The sequence below is a fragment of the Passer domesticus genome, chromosome 2 (genome assembly GCF_036417665.1).
Source record: "Passer domesticus isolate bPasDom1 chromosome 2, bPasDom1.hap1, whole genome shotgun sequence".
Taxonomy (NCBI): Eukaryota; Metazoa; Chordata; class Aves; order Passeriformes; family Passeridae; genus Passer; species Passer domesticus.
The window spans coordinates 69,755,540-69,772,679 of record NC_087475.1 but is presented as its reverse complement, the minus strand read 5'-3'; positions in this window follow the sequence as shown (position 1 = coordinate 69,772,679).

The following is a 17,140-nucleotide window of genomic DNA, read 5'->3' as shown; positions in this document are numbered from 1 at the left end:
TTAGAAAAAGAAACTTAAAAGGTAAGGGTAGTTTTCCCATTTTAAAAATACTTTCCAATTAGTTTAATAGGATTTGATGCAATGTTTTACAGCTTGATGAACAAGTAGCTGAATAGTTTGGGCAGCGTGTGTCTAATCTTGTTCGGAATATTTTGTTTTCTTTAAGCAGGTAGCAGAGTGTGCATCTGTCTCTTCATTCATATTCTCTGTTCTTGCACTCTTTCTTTTCCTTCTTCGGGCAAAATATTTTTGCACATGTTTAATCCCAACATCATCATTAATCCCAGGCTCTTTATGTGTGGAAACTAAGCACAGCTTTCAGTACTTTAGTGGCCTGAGATACCCAGGGACACATCCCATAGGAATCCATTTATCCTGGGAAAGTCTGTGCTGTGTGCTCTGTGTATGGGACTTACTTCTGCTGGCCAAGGATGGGGAGGTGACAACCTCTTCCTGTGGACATAAGGCAGCCATCAGGTCATGCACAGAGTGACCTTGAAAATCAGGCTTAAGCACCTGTTCCGGCAACTAAGTTCAGGAAATTAGTGAACTGTTCAGGTGGTCTGTTCTAAATGTCAAGCTCAAGTGGTTGGTTTAAGTCCATCTTAGATGTTTCAGCATGGTGTCTGCTTGTAAGCTCTGCAGTGTGGCAGGTCTGGGTGCAGGTCTGGGTTTTTTCCTCACATTTTCAGACTGAGTCCTGTCTTTGCAGCTGTGAAGAACGGGGACTCTGAAACACCCCTTGCCCTTTTCTCATACATTAGGTGACCAGATCTGTCAAAAGTCTCATGGGGATAGTCTCTTCCCATTTGTGACCTTCACTCACTATTGGAATTTGTGTAAGGTAAAGCAATGGTTGATGGATGCTCTTGTCATGTATTGCATTATTTAAATCCTCTTGAGAGTCTGGGCATCCACTTCTTCCTACTGGGAACAGGTTCTGCAGCCAAGGAAAAGTACTGATCAGAGAGGTGAACATAAAAAACTACATTTATCAAAATATATATTTATAGAAGTATATATGTGTGTGTGTGCATGAGTAAAGCCAGTTGTTTCTTTTCCCCATATCTATTGCCTGGGAATGATATTACCTGGTGCTTGTCCTCAGGACATTTTGCATAGTTGTAGAATTAATTTGGTGGGGTCTTCTGTGGTAGACATCTGGGGTATTTTGGTTAAGAGTTAGTTAGTTTTATGGGTACTCTCACTCATACAGAATCAAATATACATGTGCAAATAAAGCAAGGAAGGATACAGTTACCTTTATGATTAATTTGATCGACAAAGTATGGGAATAGAGTGTTTCTTTGTCCTTGTAGAGGACATGTTTGTTGTTCTTCAAGCACTTTTGTGAGCAAATGAATATGTTAAATTAGGTCCTGTAGAGACTTGTTAGCAAGTGGCATAAGAAAGCTTGTTTCCAGTTTTGCAGGGATAGCTTCTTTTCTTAATCTACCAAATTAAGTATTGGGTAGACTTTTTTTAAGTCAACCCCATGGCAGAGGACAGCAAATGGCAGAGGACATGCCAAGACTCTATTCTTTGACCTCTCTGCTCTCAGGTCTATGACCACCCTCTCTTCCCTGAGGGGGAACCAGAATTCTGTGCTCTGCACAATCAGTGCAAACTTTTTCTGGCATACGAGCCTGTCTCAGATCAAACACCTCCCTTGGAAAATACTGACACACGTTAGAAGAAAACAAACCAAGCCAGAAAAAAACCCCATCTGTTAGTTTCTTCACAGGTTTCACATTTGTTTCAAGCATGCTGGTCAAAAAAACACACCCCAACAACATAATCACACGAAGAAAATATCAGTTCCTCACCTCAGAGAAAAGTCTTGCACAGCAACTTTGAGCATTTCAGAGTGGATTCACCTCAAAGCCATCTGAAAAGTTGGTGTTTACCTTAAGATTCAAATGAACTACCAAAAAAAGGCAGGAGCAGAGGGCAAGCAATCCCATCTACTCTGGCAGCTGTCTTTAGAAGGGTGAACCATATTTTGGCAATCCCTCTCTTCTCTGACCAGACAGGCTGCCAATATGGCTGGCTAAGATGAGATGCCTGACTCCTGAAAAGCTAAATTTTAGTGGTAAGAATCCCAAGCTTAAATTTTTAATCTTACAACAAAATGAGTGGCTGTGGGTGCCCCAACAGAGTTTATTGTTCCTTTTCTAAAAATCCAAGCACTTCATGTCATGCCAGATCAACTTTAAAGACTGGTTGCCCTTCAGTTGAGATGTGGTACTGTGGTATTCCTGCGGCCAGATCATTCCTGCTTATAACCTTCATAATATTTGAACAACAAAACACTTTACTGCTCTTAGAGCAACAAACTCCTTTGCACACAATCGCAAAGCGAGTTATTACTGTTGCTAGAGCACAGTGATATCTCATTAAGGGATCCATGTCTTACCTTTCAAGCATTAATCACTGGAAATTCTCACTGTACCAATAAGCTTTTACTTGTACACAGTGAAAATAATGGTCTCACCTGTACACAGTGAAGTCAGAGAGCAGGCAATGGTGCAGAGCCACAGGTAGCTTTTATATCCTGTATAGTGAAATCTGGCAATGTATCCTTATACCAAAGCTAAAATACTCTGCTTGAAAATAAAGACAGCAACACTCAAAAGCCACTTCTTGCAGCATTGTATTTAGTGTTTCTCACTTTGAAACCAGAAAGTGCTTATGCCTTTTAAAAATCAAAACACACAGAAAGCAGAAAATGTAATGACTTAATTTTGTAACAAGACCCAGGCACAGGAACCCACGAGGATTTTCTTCCTGATGTTGAACTTCACATCTCACACCCGGAGAGGCCACATGCTGGCTTTGGCTCCCAGCACTGTCCCCAAATGCCTTCCGGCATGGAGAGCAGAAAGCCTTCTCTGGTTACCTTCAGACTTGTCCTTGGGCTGCAGGAAGAGAGGAAAAGGACAAATCTGTGTTGGCATCAGGAAAAGACTATTGTCTGAGCCTCTTGCTAGAAAGTGAGTGCACAGCACTACAGGCAGTGCTGGGGTTTCCTTCAGCCAAAATGTGTCTGTAAAGCCATTCCTCTCTCTGGAGACAGCAGCAGAAGGTCCGTTGCCGTTCCTACACTCCTCCAGGGATGCTCTACAAAACAGAGAAAGAAACATTGGACAGAGTAAATATTACCACTCCTGCTCATTGCTGCATGCACAATGAAAATCATCTGTTTCTGCTCATGGATGAAACAGAATCTCGTGGAATTGATGAAGAGCAAAGAAAAAAATGTAGGAGTACCCAGAAACAGATCCCTGTAGACATAATGCTTATGGAGGCATGATCATGGAGCTGCTCTCCTCCCTGGTTATTTCCAGAGCACACAAAGTCCTACTGCAGCCAGCTCAAAGCATGCTTATCTGTATCTGGAAGGACTTACTAGTGTGCCAGTCTTCACACTTACAGTCATGAGCCCAGATACCCTCATCTTTCTCCTCATTCCTCCCAATGCACCTGTGACAGGGAGGGGAGAAACAACTTCTTTCAAAAGAATAATAGGGCTAAGCCCAAAGGTGAATTCTGGCTCAGTGTGAGCACTATTTCACACAGAGTCAAGGAAGAAAATTATCCCAAAGGCCTACAAAATTCCTTAATCTCAGCTGCTGGAACTACCTGTATGTTTTGGAGTGACTCCTTGCCTTGTCAGAGCTGGACTTCATTCAGGAAAACAAATTACTTTTTTTTTTCCTAGCAGCATTCCACCCCAATACCAAAGTCTCTGCAGAGAAATGCTCCTCTCTTGACTTTTATCTCTGCGTGTGGCACAGTTTGTGCAGAGAAACAAAGGACATGGCCATGAGGCAGAAAAAATAAATGTACTGAGGTGCTGCATGAGAGCGTCCAATGTGGACTTGCTCCATTACTTGCACAAAGGAGGTTGCAGGCTCTCCTGGCTGCCAGAGCCAGGCAGGACAGCTGGGGGCAAGGACATGGAGGGTGTTCAGACCAAAGTAAGGATAAATGTAAGCTTCAGCCGTGCAAACAGAGGTGAGCAGCTCTTTGCTGAAAGTCATTTCCCCTCTTTCAGCAGCGCCAGCTCCTGACATGTCACCATATGCCTTGTTTGCAACACTGGGGAAGGGAAGCTGGTGGAGGTGATTTCCTTACATTTCTGGATCCTTTCAAGCCTGAACAAAAGACTTACTACTTCTGACATTGGATTCCTGTCTGATGAGCCCCTGACTTCCCTCACTTGAATAAGTAGTTTAATTCATAGCGGAGCTGATTTCAGTTGGTGGTGATGAAGTGTTGTCATCACAGCATCATTCAACACAGGATAGGAAGGTGACCAGGAAAAACTGAAATTAATAGTGCTTTCATATGGCCTTCCTAGAAGAGTGTGAACAAAAAGAAGCCATAACTGTAGAGGAAAAATTCCAATTTCTGTATTGAAAGGATTCATTCTGCCATTTGCTCTCTGGATCATTGTATTTGCTTTCCACCACCACCACCGCTCCTTTACCATGAGATAGTAACTTTTCAGAAAACTATTCTCCATTGACATTTCACCTCTATTTCATTGGCTCAGACACTTTGAAGTGACTTGGATAACATTTAGTGAAAGAAAACAGCCTGAATCTGATCAAACATTCTTTTCTTTGATGGAACGCTTAAAAGCAAACCAACAAAAAATGTATGAAATATATGGTTAGTATCATCATATGTTCTTATTAATTTTGTTGGGTTACTAAATTACAGGGACTGCAAAAGGAGACATTATATAAATCCTATGTGAACATATGGCATTTTTTTCCCCTTCTGAGACTGCAGGCTGAATCTATGCAATCCTGTTAACAAAATGAGCCTTGTCGTTTGAGGAGTAGTGCTTAATGACAGTTGTCAGTCATCACTAGGTACCACACTCAAGGGACATCTTGATACGCCTGTGACAGACAGATTAGATATTGTCTGGAGAAAGAGGGTTGTGTAGCAGCTGTAAGAAAAGCCTAGTGGAGAGGAAATGAGGATAAAAAGAAGAGTGAGGAAATCAGATACAACTTTTCCAGCCCCTCATCTCTGGTGCAGATGATTCTTCTCAGGTATGAGGTGTGTGTGTCTGAAGTTAATGACTGGATGGGACATGGCTGCTGCTGAGGTTTGACTTCAGTCACCCAGAATCGCAGCCTTGTTTTGGTCAGACCTGGACAGATGAAAACCCTCTTTTCCCCCAAAAAAATTTGCTGTATAATCAGCTTTCCTTCCCATTCTTCACAGTCTTTTGCACTGAGGGCAAATGTAATCAGCACAGCTATGTATGAGGCAGAAAGGGACCAAAATCTTTTGGCAGTTGTGACTTTCACTGCCAGCAGCAGGAGGTAGTGGAAGGAGGCTACCACCCGTCCTTGTGCCCTGGAGGGGACCTGTTCAGTGCCAGCAAGGGTCTGGAGCGGGCACAGGAGCCTGCTCCCACTGCCAGAGACCCACAGCTCCCAGCTCAGGTATACCTGTAGGGATTGCCTCCTAAACAGCTCTTTGCCTCATTTGTCCTCGTTAATTTGCCATGTGGAAACCAAAGAGATGCAGGGGTCAGCTCAGGAGTCTATGCACACACTGCTGTCATGAAGACGTGCTCCGTATCCATGAGTGACCAGAGACTGAACCTGTCAACCAGAGAAAAGGCTTTTCACGCACTTCTAGTAATAGCCACAAGGTCATTCAACATAGGTACGGGCAGCAGGAGATAAGATTTGGAGCCTCTGCTGCAAAAGTCCTTTATCTTTTTTTCAGCCAAGGGTCAAGTGAGATTGCAGAGCAAGAAAAACAAATGGGACACCAGCCCCAGGAGACCTGATGCAGGAGGACAGAGGAGGCTGCCGAGACAGCAGGTTATAGCACACGTAATGCTGCTCACATAAAGCTGAGCAGGGAAACTGCAGCTCTCTGGGGCTGTAAAACTGCTCCCTGCTGCTGGCTGGGGCAGCAGTGATGATGGATTACACTGGCTCCACTCCACAGGACACCCAGCCACAAGAACACTGCCTGCTCCCTGCTGCTGGATACTGCTGATGTCTCAGGAGGCTGCAGCCAGCATCTCCCACAGTGAGCTGCTCCCCAGGGACCAGCCCTCTGCTCACATCAGCTTTTTTCTCTTGTGAAGTCAGGAAACTCCTTGAGGATTCATACAGTGCAACACACCCCACCTAATACCTTCAGTCTTGATCTTCGTGTACAGAAAATCAGATATGAACAGAACACACTACAGAACAATAAAAGTTGTATAAAAAGAAAGGAAATAAGTGACCTTGAATTGTGGAGAAAGCAAGAGAAAATTCAAGGTTTAAAGTTAATTAGACTTTGAACTGTCAGGCCCAATTACTTCCAGCAGGCTCTGACATTTCGAAGATTAATTAGGGAGTCCGTTGTCATGTCTCACAAAGGACCACCATTATGCCAGAGAAAACCTACCTGCTTTCTGCACACAATGTCTTGAAATTTTGCAAAAAACTAATTGGGGACCTTTGATAAAAGCTTTCTGATTGTTATATCCATTTTGAGGAATACATTCTATTTATATGCTGAAATAAATCTGGAAGCTTTGAAGGGAAGGATTAACTCCCTGGATGATGATTTGAAATTTTGTTGCTCCTAAGCAAAAGGTCCTTAATTCCTCTGCCTCTTTCACGACAGTCTTGTTGCATCCAGCACAGATTATGCTGTAGTGCTGTACCCAGTATGTATCAATTATTTAGCACATTTCCTCCCAAGCAGATCCGTGCATGTTACTGTGTACCTGTCACCGAAATCAGCCTCCTGAATGATTTCTGAGCAGCAGAAATGCAGCTCCACAAGTCTGAGTAAGCAGCAGCAAAAGCAAGCCATCTCCCGGGCTGGACTGGCAAGGGCACAGCTGGCAGAGCAGGGAATGGGATTCTTACACTCTTCTGTGGAATCCATGAGCCTGGTGCAATTTTGGTGCCCCCAGTTCCAAAGACATATTACAAAATAGGAGAGGATGCAGTGAATGGATAAGATGGTGCTTAACTAGTTGTAAAATCTAATCTAAGACCCTGTTTTAAAGGGAGAGACACAACTAGCAATTCCCAGAAGCTCCTGTCCTTTTCTGATATGATATGTTAACCCTTTGTTCTTCCCCAGGACAGACCAGCTCCCTGCAGAGCTGGAGGGAGAGGCCATGTGCTGAGCTTTCTGTTCACCAGTGCAGTGAGCTTTGCAGCAGTGAAGCAGGATTCTACCTGCAAGTCTGTCTGTCTCACACTATTTAAAATGTTGCTGTGAGCTTCTGAGCAGAAAAAAGCCTTCCCTGGCTCACAACAAAGTCTGAAGCTTCAGCATAGTTATTGTGTATAGGGTCCTTCAGAAAAAAATGAACAGAAAAAAAAAGAAAGGAAAAGGAAATGAAATCCCCATTTTAGACACAAAATGGTTTCTGGCTTACAGCCATGAAGATATTTTTAACATGTCCATCAATACAGTCTCTATGCACAGCAACTGACTAATCTGTGACTCTCTATTCATGCTTCCATCTCTCCCCCAATGACCAGAGGGTGTCTTTAAAATAATAATTTGGTCATAACTATTTTTATTTTCCTTTATCATCAGGGGATACTTGTGTGAAAGCTGAGCTCTAGAGAGGTGTGACCTCTTGCCAGAGAGGTGGTAGATGTCCCATCCCTGGAAACATTCAAGGTCAGGTTGGATGGAGCTCTGAGCAACCTGATCTCGTTGAAGATGTCCCTGCTCATTTCAGGGGCTTTGGACTTCATGGCCTTTTAAGGTCACTTCCAGCCCAAACTATTCTATGATTCTCTAGGAAGGTGGTTGTTTCTGTGGTCCTTTTGGTGTCCATGGGTGGGGGGCTCCGTGGCCATGGCAGAGCTGTGTGCAGCAGCCACTCTCCTGCAGGGGCCCCCTCAGCCCCAGCACAGCGAGCTCAGGGCCGCTGGGGACAGTGCTGCCCAATCCATGCCACCAAGGTGGGAGTCACCAGTGAGCTCTCCGACCTCAGCCAGCTGAGGTACCTGCCTACAAGCCAGTGCAGCTGCAAGGCAAGGTCCCGAGGAGAATAAGGCTAGGACTCATCCTAATCTCCTTCAGCCATCTCAAAATCAAACAGCTAGGCCAAGTTGAGAACCTCTTTTTTAAATTGTTCTTTTGAGTAGGTTCTCCCAAAAAGCACTTCATCTCATCCCAAGGTATGTGGAACGATTCATGCTCCATCACATGTGGTATTCATAGGCCCAGGCCCCAGAGTTCAGGGGATGATCCTGACTTGGGTTTGTTTTTTTTTTCTCTGTGAGTTTGACCTGAACTTTTTAAACCCTAAAACAGAAGTGCTTTGCTCTCCTAGTGACCCATTCAAGGTCACAGAGTTGGCAACCAGACCAGGAAACTATGTGCCCCAGCCACAAGCCTGTTTTTTCTTGCATGCTTTTCTAACCATTTTCAAACCTACCAGGAACAGATCAGAGAAAAAAAATTAAAAAAAGCCTGAGATTCCAAATTCTTTCTAATCTTCCATACCATCAATGCCATCATCATAAATACCCACTGGAACCATCCCAAGGATAGTTTTCCATTTCATCTTTCAAGGTCTATTTTTTTAAAAGCCAAGAGAAAAACTAGTTCCTCTACAGAAAACAGTTAATCATTAATGGTACATACAAAACATAACATGCTTGACCCTTTGACGTGGTAGGAGCAGCATGTAAGTGGAGATGACAGGATACATTGGCTTATGCTCCTCCCAGAAAAATCTGCCTCGCTGTGGGAAGGGAGGAATTGAAATCTTTATCACCTGAGCTTAATAAGGATTTGCTTTTGAAAGGGAGCAATTGGTTATTTTTAGGCTGCTAGCTTGTAGCCACTTCAGTAATTCTGCCTAATAAATGCAAAGTCATTCATGCTTTGTGGTTGATGTCCAGCATCAGACAGGGAAGTGCTTAGTCAGCCGTATTTTGCTGACTCACTGACTCAGCTTTTGGAGGCACAGCCCGTCTTCCCTGGGCAGTGCTTTGCAGGGTGAAATGTAGGAGCTGGCAGGCAAGCAGGCTGGGATCAGCATCCTGCACGCTCCTCTCTGTCACCTCACCGGCACTCAGAGGTGCTGCCTAAGAGGTGTGCTCCTGGATCCTCTTGGAGTCAGACCCAAGGCTCTGAGTACCCTCAGCTCTCAGGTCAGGAGGATATAAGGATGCTTGGCATATTACACATCCAGCCATTTATTTCCCGGGAATAAACAGGGCAGCATTCCTTCATTAGGTTTTGCAAGGACAAATCTTTAGAGAAAAATCAGTATTTATAGATGTATATTCTAAATTCACCCATAAAGTGCTTTGCAGCCTTGGGCTCATCCGCACCTAAAAAAAAAAAAAAAACAAACCACCCCACAAACGATCAAAAATTTAACAAACAGAGGGGAAAAAAAAGAAAGAAAATGAAAATGAAAAGCAGACGTTTTTCTTGGTTTCCCTGGCCAGGGCGTTGAGAGTGGCGATGCCATCTGCTGGCGACAGAAAGCCGGGTCCCCTCGCGTCCCCGCAGCTTGTACTGCATAGCCTTTGGTGTCAGTGATGATTTTTATAAATGAGGTGCTCAGCCGTGACACAGGGTGGGTGTCCCGGTGCGAGGCTGCAGAGAGGGATGCTCAGCCTTTTGTGTCACAGGTGATCCCTACAGGAATGACTAACCCCTTGGGAAGGAGAGGTCTGTACACACAGTGCAGTCTCGAGGTGTAAGAGGGTAACGCTGTGTGTCTGGGTTTGGTGGGAAAGGGAGGATGCTGGGCAGGAGGACGCTCTTTCTGCTCTTCCACAGGCGCTGTGCTGATGTATCCCGAATTTCCCCCTCTGTGAGCCCCTAACATACGGCTTTGCATCAATAGCAGCTGAGGTCCCCTGTGGTAATGCAGGAGCTCACAGGGAATGATACAAAGAGAAACTCAGAGACAAGCTCAAAAGCAGGGAGTGGAAAACACAAACCTCCTGCCATGCCGGGTCTGCTGCCCACTCGGCAGCGCAGCCACACTCCTCCCCGCTCCCATGTCTGGCTGTCTTAGCAGAGGAAAGCAATTTCAACAGCCACAGGGGCCCTTCCCTGACCTTACAAAACATGTCCAACCAGGCAAGGCACGTCTCTGAGATTTCACAGGAGCTGTAAAGCTTATTCCTGTGCATCTGCACCAGCTGGTGGAAGGGAAGGTGGGCAGCATGTCTGTGCCAGGGCCCTTCCTGTCCTGTGGGCACACCTTCTCCTCCAGTCCCCCAGAGACCACAGGAACCATAAAATGTACTCTCTGGCCAGCAGATCATTTTGGCCAGAGGCAGCCAGTGCTGCCTAGGAGTTCATGTGCCTGTGTATTATTTCCCCAAACACACACATAGGGTTAGAGCTGGGACTGAACAAGCTTCACCTCTCATCTTGCCCCAGGAGGCCTTGGTTGTCTCTCACCCAAATGTTTTGACCAGAGTGTGTTACTAAAAACTGTAGGTAAGTGTAAGATGGAGGCTTGGAGAGGCAAATACAATAATTGCAGAGTTAAGGAAGATTTGACCCTATTCAGTTTGCAATGCCTTGGCACCTAGAGTCCTCCCAGAGCCTGTGCAGTGCACTGTGAGCTGTAGCTGTGGGGCGAGGCACACTCTGGCACAGCAAACCTGTTGCAGCTTCTTCTTCAGAGCAAATTGTTCTGAAAGAAAGATTGGATGGTTAATTGCATACAGAAAATCTTCTCTAGCCAAGTTGCCAGCCCCAAAGCAAGCCTAGGAACTCCTGAGAGGGCTATCCAAGGGCTGTCATCTATGGAGGAAGCCGAAAACAATCCTGGGTCATTCTTCCAGACTTCTCTTCCAGAAGAGACCTTCACCTTGAAGGAGTGCTTTGTGCTGAACACCACAGAGCTGAATGAGAGGGGAGGAAAGAGTGGGGTGGCAGAGCCAGGGGAGCAGGCAGCCAGTGGCCACAGTGCCACCACTCTCTTCTGCTGGGTCATAAATGGAGCAGCAGGGGATCTGGAGCATGAGACGCCAGCACAGGACAGAGGGCAGGCACCCACTGAGTGGCTCCCACGTGCTGTGCCAGGTGCCTGAACCCTCACAGCAGGGCAGTGTGTGCCCCTGACCACCAGCCTGCTGCTTTTCACAATGGCATTGAGACAGCTTGAGCATTCTGAGCTCCTGGAGCCCTGGGAGCTGAACGCCTGGTTCTGCCCTTGCCAGCACCCTCCCCAGATCACGGTGGCACAGAGGAGAGGGAAGAGAAAAGTGATGTTTCATGCCTGGGCAGAGACCAGCTGACCTCAAGAGGAAGCATTACAATATAGTTTCTGATTCAAAATACCCTCAGTTTCTTACTGCCCTTTCTCATTTGGTATGGCTGTGATTAATGACAACAGGCTCCCACCTGGCAGCTGGGATAGCTGCTCAGAAAAGTGAGAGGGAGTGTGTCAGGCAGTGACAGCTTCTTCCAGGGCAGGCACGCTGTAGCTTGGGCACTCAGTGAAGACAACCACTTAAGTTTTCTGTGAAACAGCAGCATCTCAGCTGTGACTTCTGCAAAGAGCTGTGCTGAGGACTGGAGTGTGGTGGCAGCCAGGCTGCTCCAGCACCATATCTGCAGCGCTGGAGCTGGGATGGCAGGTCAGCCGTTCCAGAGATCACTATCGGTATGGAGTTTGGCCAGCAGTCAACCCTCTACATTGGCTGTTAATTCTGATTGAAAGATACCCTGCATAAAGTCATAAGATAGAAAATGGGGACAGGAGAGGGGGCATGAACCGTTTAATGTCTTGCCTAACTCAGCTGAGGAAGCTGCAAAAAGAACTTGCCATTCTTGGCCCTTTGCCCAAAGCTGTGTGCATCTGGGGAAAGAAGAAGTGAAAAGAAGAACCTCCTGCTTGGGTGCCAGAGGGAAGCATGGTGCTGACAGAATGCAAAGCTTAAGTCTGCAGCAACCAGGCCAAAAATGCACGCAGCAGGTAAGAGCCCTAAGGCAGTCCTGCCCAACTGTACATGCAATGAGAACATACAGTGCCAAGGGCATCTGACCTAATTGCCCTTCTAGCCTGCACTCTGACCCTGGGCAAGTCTCTTCACCTCTGTGCTCTGTGTTGGTCTGCTCAGATTTCAAAACCTCCAGGCTCTCCCACGCTTTTTACACAGTGCCTTGGACTGCTGCAATGCCACTGGTGATAAACTGGTGCTGAGGTCTTTCACAATGTCCGTCAGCCCTGACTGAGCAAGCCAAGCCCCTTATAACCTCACCCTCCTTGAAATGTTTTGTTTTGTACAGCTCTTTCTGTAAAGTAGCTCCTCATTGTGGCATCAGAGACCTGAAAAATCTGACTCTGGACTCAGGAGCTCCAGAAACTCAATCCCACAAATCCTGATGATTTACTTCATCATGTCTTGGAAGCCAGGCCATTTTTTTTGCTAAAAGTAAGTTGATTGTTGAAAAAAAAGTCAAATCTCAGTTATTATTTAATATCAATTAATTTAATTCCTCAGTGTTTTATTAGTTATTTTCTCCTTTGTCATTCCCCTCTTAGTTTGTGTAAATCAATGTCTGGAAGGACTCTTGCTCCCTTTTGATTAATGTGCTCATTAGCTGCCCTCATCTCACCCATTTTCCGAACAGTTCTGAGTTCATTTAAAAGAAAACACAGTATTTTATTTGGTCCTGGTGGTTTGACCCTGACTGGATGCCAGGTGTCCACCAAAGCCATTCTGTCATTTTCCTCCTCAGCTGTGCAGGGAAGAGAAAATGCGATGAAAGGCTTGTGGGTTGAGGTAAGGGCTCACTAATTACTGTCGTGGGCAAAACAGGCTTGATTTGGGGAAATTAGTTAATTTTATTACCAATCAAATCAAAATAGGATAATGAGAAATAAATCTAAATCTTGAAAACACCTTCCCCCCACACATTACTGCTTCCCAGGCTCAGCTTCACTCCTCAATTCTCTACCTCCTTCCCCCAGCAGCAGAGAGGGACAGGGAACAGGGGCTGTGCTCAGTTCATCATACCTGGCTTCTGCCACTCCTTCCTCCTTAGGGGGAGGAGTGCTCACACTCACACATGTGAGTTCCAGCATGGGGCCTCTCCCAAAGGAGACAGTCCTGTATAAACTTCTCCAATATCCTTCCCACAAGCTGAAATTTTTCACAGACTGCTCCAGCATGGGTGCAATCCTTCAGGAACAGGTTGCTCCAGCGTGGGTCCCCAGTGGGGTCACAGCTGCTGCCAACAAACCTGTTCCAGTGTGAGCTCCTCTCTCCATGGGGCCACAGGTCCTGCTGGGAGCCTGCTCCAGCATGGGCTTTCCACAGGGTCACAGTCTCCAGTGGGCCTCCACCTGCTGTGCTGTGGGGTCCTCTGTGGGTTGCAGATGGATATCTGCTCCCCCAGGGAGTGCTGTGGGCTGCAGGGGAATCTCCACTCCAGCTCCCAGAGCACCTCCTCCCCCTCCTTCTTCACTGGCCTTGGTGTCTGCAGGGCTGTTCCTCTCACAAGTTCTCACCCCTGTCTAGTGGTATATAATCATTGTGGATGCAAATAATGTGTCTTATGCCACTTCATGAACAGATGAATCAGCTTCTGCTGGCACACTGTAAAAGGTGTTACCCAGCCTTGCTCAGGCCCTGGTGTGCAGCACATTGTGCTTGGAGGAGGCACTGGCTGTCCCCAGACCTGGAGGGCTGCAGCAGATGAGCTCCTGCAGCTCTGGCAGGCTCTTTCCCAGCAGAGCTGCCTGTCTCCCTGCAGGTGCTGCCATGCCCTGGGGCTGGAGCAGCCCTCACATGTCAGAGCAAACCCCAGCACTGACATACAGTCAAAACCCAAACAACTCCTGTCATGCAAACCAGCTGGAGGGTGTGGAAAACCCTGGCATGGCCAACCTCTTTGGGACTTTTTCTTTCTAACCCAGCAATAACACCGTGGAATTCAGTGAGGCTATCCCAGATCTGAGAAACCCCTCATTAGTGGGAAGGACAAATGAATATTTACATTCCTCCAGAGACAAAAATTATCAGCAGAGATGGCTATAGCTGAATTGACGTGGACATGCCATTCTTGCTGCTGATAACCAGGGAATAAATGGGGTCACTGCAGTCTCCTCCAACAGCTGTATCCCGGGCACCAGAAATCCTAGGGTGAGGGTGAGCAAGCTACCAGACCATTATATCAGTTGTCAATATAAAACCAGATTTAAATTGAGGAAAGTTGGAGGAAAAATCTTATGCATGGGCAGGAAATTGGCCTGGAGGTGGCCACCAGCCCCAGGGCTTCAGGCTGGTCCTTGAGGTCTCTGGGTCCTTGCTGCATCTCTGCTGCCATTTCTCCACTCACACCCTTGACAACTTCAGGGGCTGCCTGGCTCACTAGGGTTTCCCAGATGCAATGTGTCTGGTAGCTGCTCCTTCCAAGCTTTGTCCCCACTTGCTCCTCCTTGTGAATGAGACCAGCATGGCTTCCAGTGTTGCCAACTGCCCAGCCCTGGCTGTGCTACATTATTTTCACCCATGAGACTCATTTCTGCTTGGGGTAGAGAGTGAAATTCCCAGGCCTAATTCTTCTAGGTTTCTTGCCCTCTGTGAAAGGAGATCAGTTGATGTTATTGTCTGATGGACATTGGACATCATCAGTGTCCAGGATGTGGTTTCACCCAGCAGCTGATCCTGGGGATCCCTGCAGACTGCCAGACCAATGACTGGTAGTTCAGTGCAGGAAGTAGATGTTGCTCTGCTCCACAATTCCCTTGTTGGAGGGAGCACTGCTAGGATAACCCTCCAGTCCCTGCCTGCCAGTGACTGCTGCATTCAAACTGCTCTGGGCTGCAGCTCACCAAAGGGATTCCAGCCTCCACGACTGCCCTGGGGAGCTCAGGAACTTCACAAGACATCACTTCAGTGGTGAGAGATATTCCTTTCTAACCTGAGTTGTTGGGGAGACAAGTTATAATTTATTCTTTCTGATGCTAGAATTTACCTTAAATAGCCTTCCCTACCCGCTTGGGAATTTGCAGTGGGCAGTGACAACTCCTCTTGGCTTTCCTTTGGGTGCACCACAAACATCAGGTTTCTTCCTAAAGCAGCCTCCATTTCCTTGGTCAACTGGTTCTCTAGGTGCTGGTTCTTTGTGGGGCACCTTGCTCTTGTAACCAAGGGCAGTGTTTGTGCAGTGCCAGAGCACCACCTGAACTGTGCAGACACACAGAGAGGTGCCGAACAATATTGACTTCCTTGCTTGGTTTTCTCATGGGTTGGGCCTCGTAATCCTGTAACTTGATCATTATTATTGACAAATGCGCCTCTGGGCACTCTTTCGGGTGAGCTGCTGACAATCAGAATCACAAACCTTAAAATATTTGTCTTTCCAGGACAAGCAAATAGAGCTTTCCTCATTTCCAAAGCATTTCCCTACACATCTCCCAAGTATATGTAAAAATGGGCGGTTTTGATCAGCTTTATGTCCTCTTGGAAATTAACTTAGCAAATTGTTCTACATCTGCTCCAGAACAAACTCTGTTAAGGTACTCCATCTATTTATTTTGGTGTGAATATTGGCATTGGCTCCAGGTCTGTGCCCTTTTTTCCCCTGATTTTAGTTCAATATACCTTGTGTGTTGTGATCATTTGGGAGAAGTGTTGAGACACACCTTAGGTTTCTGGCAAGTCTCTTAAACTGCTGTGTCCCTGGTGTCCCACAAGGAACCAGATCAGCCTTGGACTGGTTCAGCAGGAGGGCTCTGACAACTGCAACCCAGCCTGCTGGGAAGAAGCTGAAGGACCAACAAAAGCAGTTGTTAACCTCAGTGCTTGCTGTAGTGCATCCAATGGAAACCCACTTCAACAACCTTATTTACTGACAAGGAGGTAAAATAACCTCCCTTTTGTACTGCAGGGATTTGTTTGATTGCTACAAAAAAAAAAAACAAACCATGATTGCAGGTAAGAAGTGTCTTGGTCTGAGTGAAAGATTATCAGATGGAGGTGGGAAAACCTTATTCTTTGAGAAAATTATCCCAGTTCATGAGAAGAGAGGAAAAAGATGTTAAAAAGAATCAGTGGTTGCGTTTTCTTTACTTGTTTCTTCTTTTAAAATTTTATACAGATAAGATCTGTGTCTCATCCCCAGTGCTAAACTCAGAGGGTATTGGGTGAGACCTTCTCCATGCCTGTCACAGTGGGAGCTCTTGGAAGAGTTTTTCTTGGTGCAAAGTGAGTCCAGGGCCATCAGTGATCACTGGGCTCGTGGCAGGGAGTCTTCTGGATATGAAGGTGGAGTAGACTGAACCCCTTCCCAGGACATGCACAGCAGGTCACAGCAAGCAGCTCTGCTGTCATCTCTGCAGTCCAGAAGGCTTGTGGAACCCTGGATCTGCTGTTTGGGGACCCAGATTCAGTAAGGAGACACCTTCTTGCATTCAGCCAAAGTATCCACTCCATGATATCATGGAAGAACATAATTTTGTGCTTAGTTTTGGAGTAATAATCAAGGACTGTTTTAGGTGCAATTCTTCTGGAACAACTACATCTGTAAATTTTCACATTTGGGCAAGACTTGCACTGCTGTAAATCTGTATTACCCCATTGAACAGAAGAGAATAGAACCAGCTTTTACACTACAGATGTAACCAGGAGGAGGGACTGGCTGGGTGATTAGTGACTTTGCTCAATTCACACTTTAATAGCACCAGATTTGTTGCTGAGCTCTGTCACAGAGGCCAAATACCGTGACCCCCCTCAACCTGGGCATCTGAAAATAGAGCAACCTCAGCTGAAATTCACCTCATGCAGCATCATCCTCTTCTGTAAGCCATCCTGTCCATGGTTAGCACAGGAAAACAGACACAGGGAGAGCATTGGCTCAGTGACTGGGCACTAATCCTGGCGGCACAAGAAACACAGAAGTTCAGCTGAGGCGGAAGGAAACTTTCATACTGTGCAAGTTAAAGAAACCAAACCCCAAGAGCAGAGGTCACACTTGAAAATTGTGACTGTGGATTTTATCTTATGTCCCATCGCTGTGGCCACTGGGAACTCTAAGGGAAGCATACAGACCATCAGACAGAGGCCATGAAACCTAAAGAAAAGGAAACACTGATAAAAAACTGAATAGAACTGGTCTTTTCTCCGTTAAGGAGTCATGCTGATTA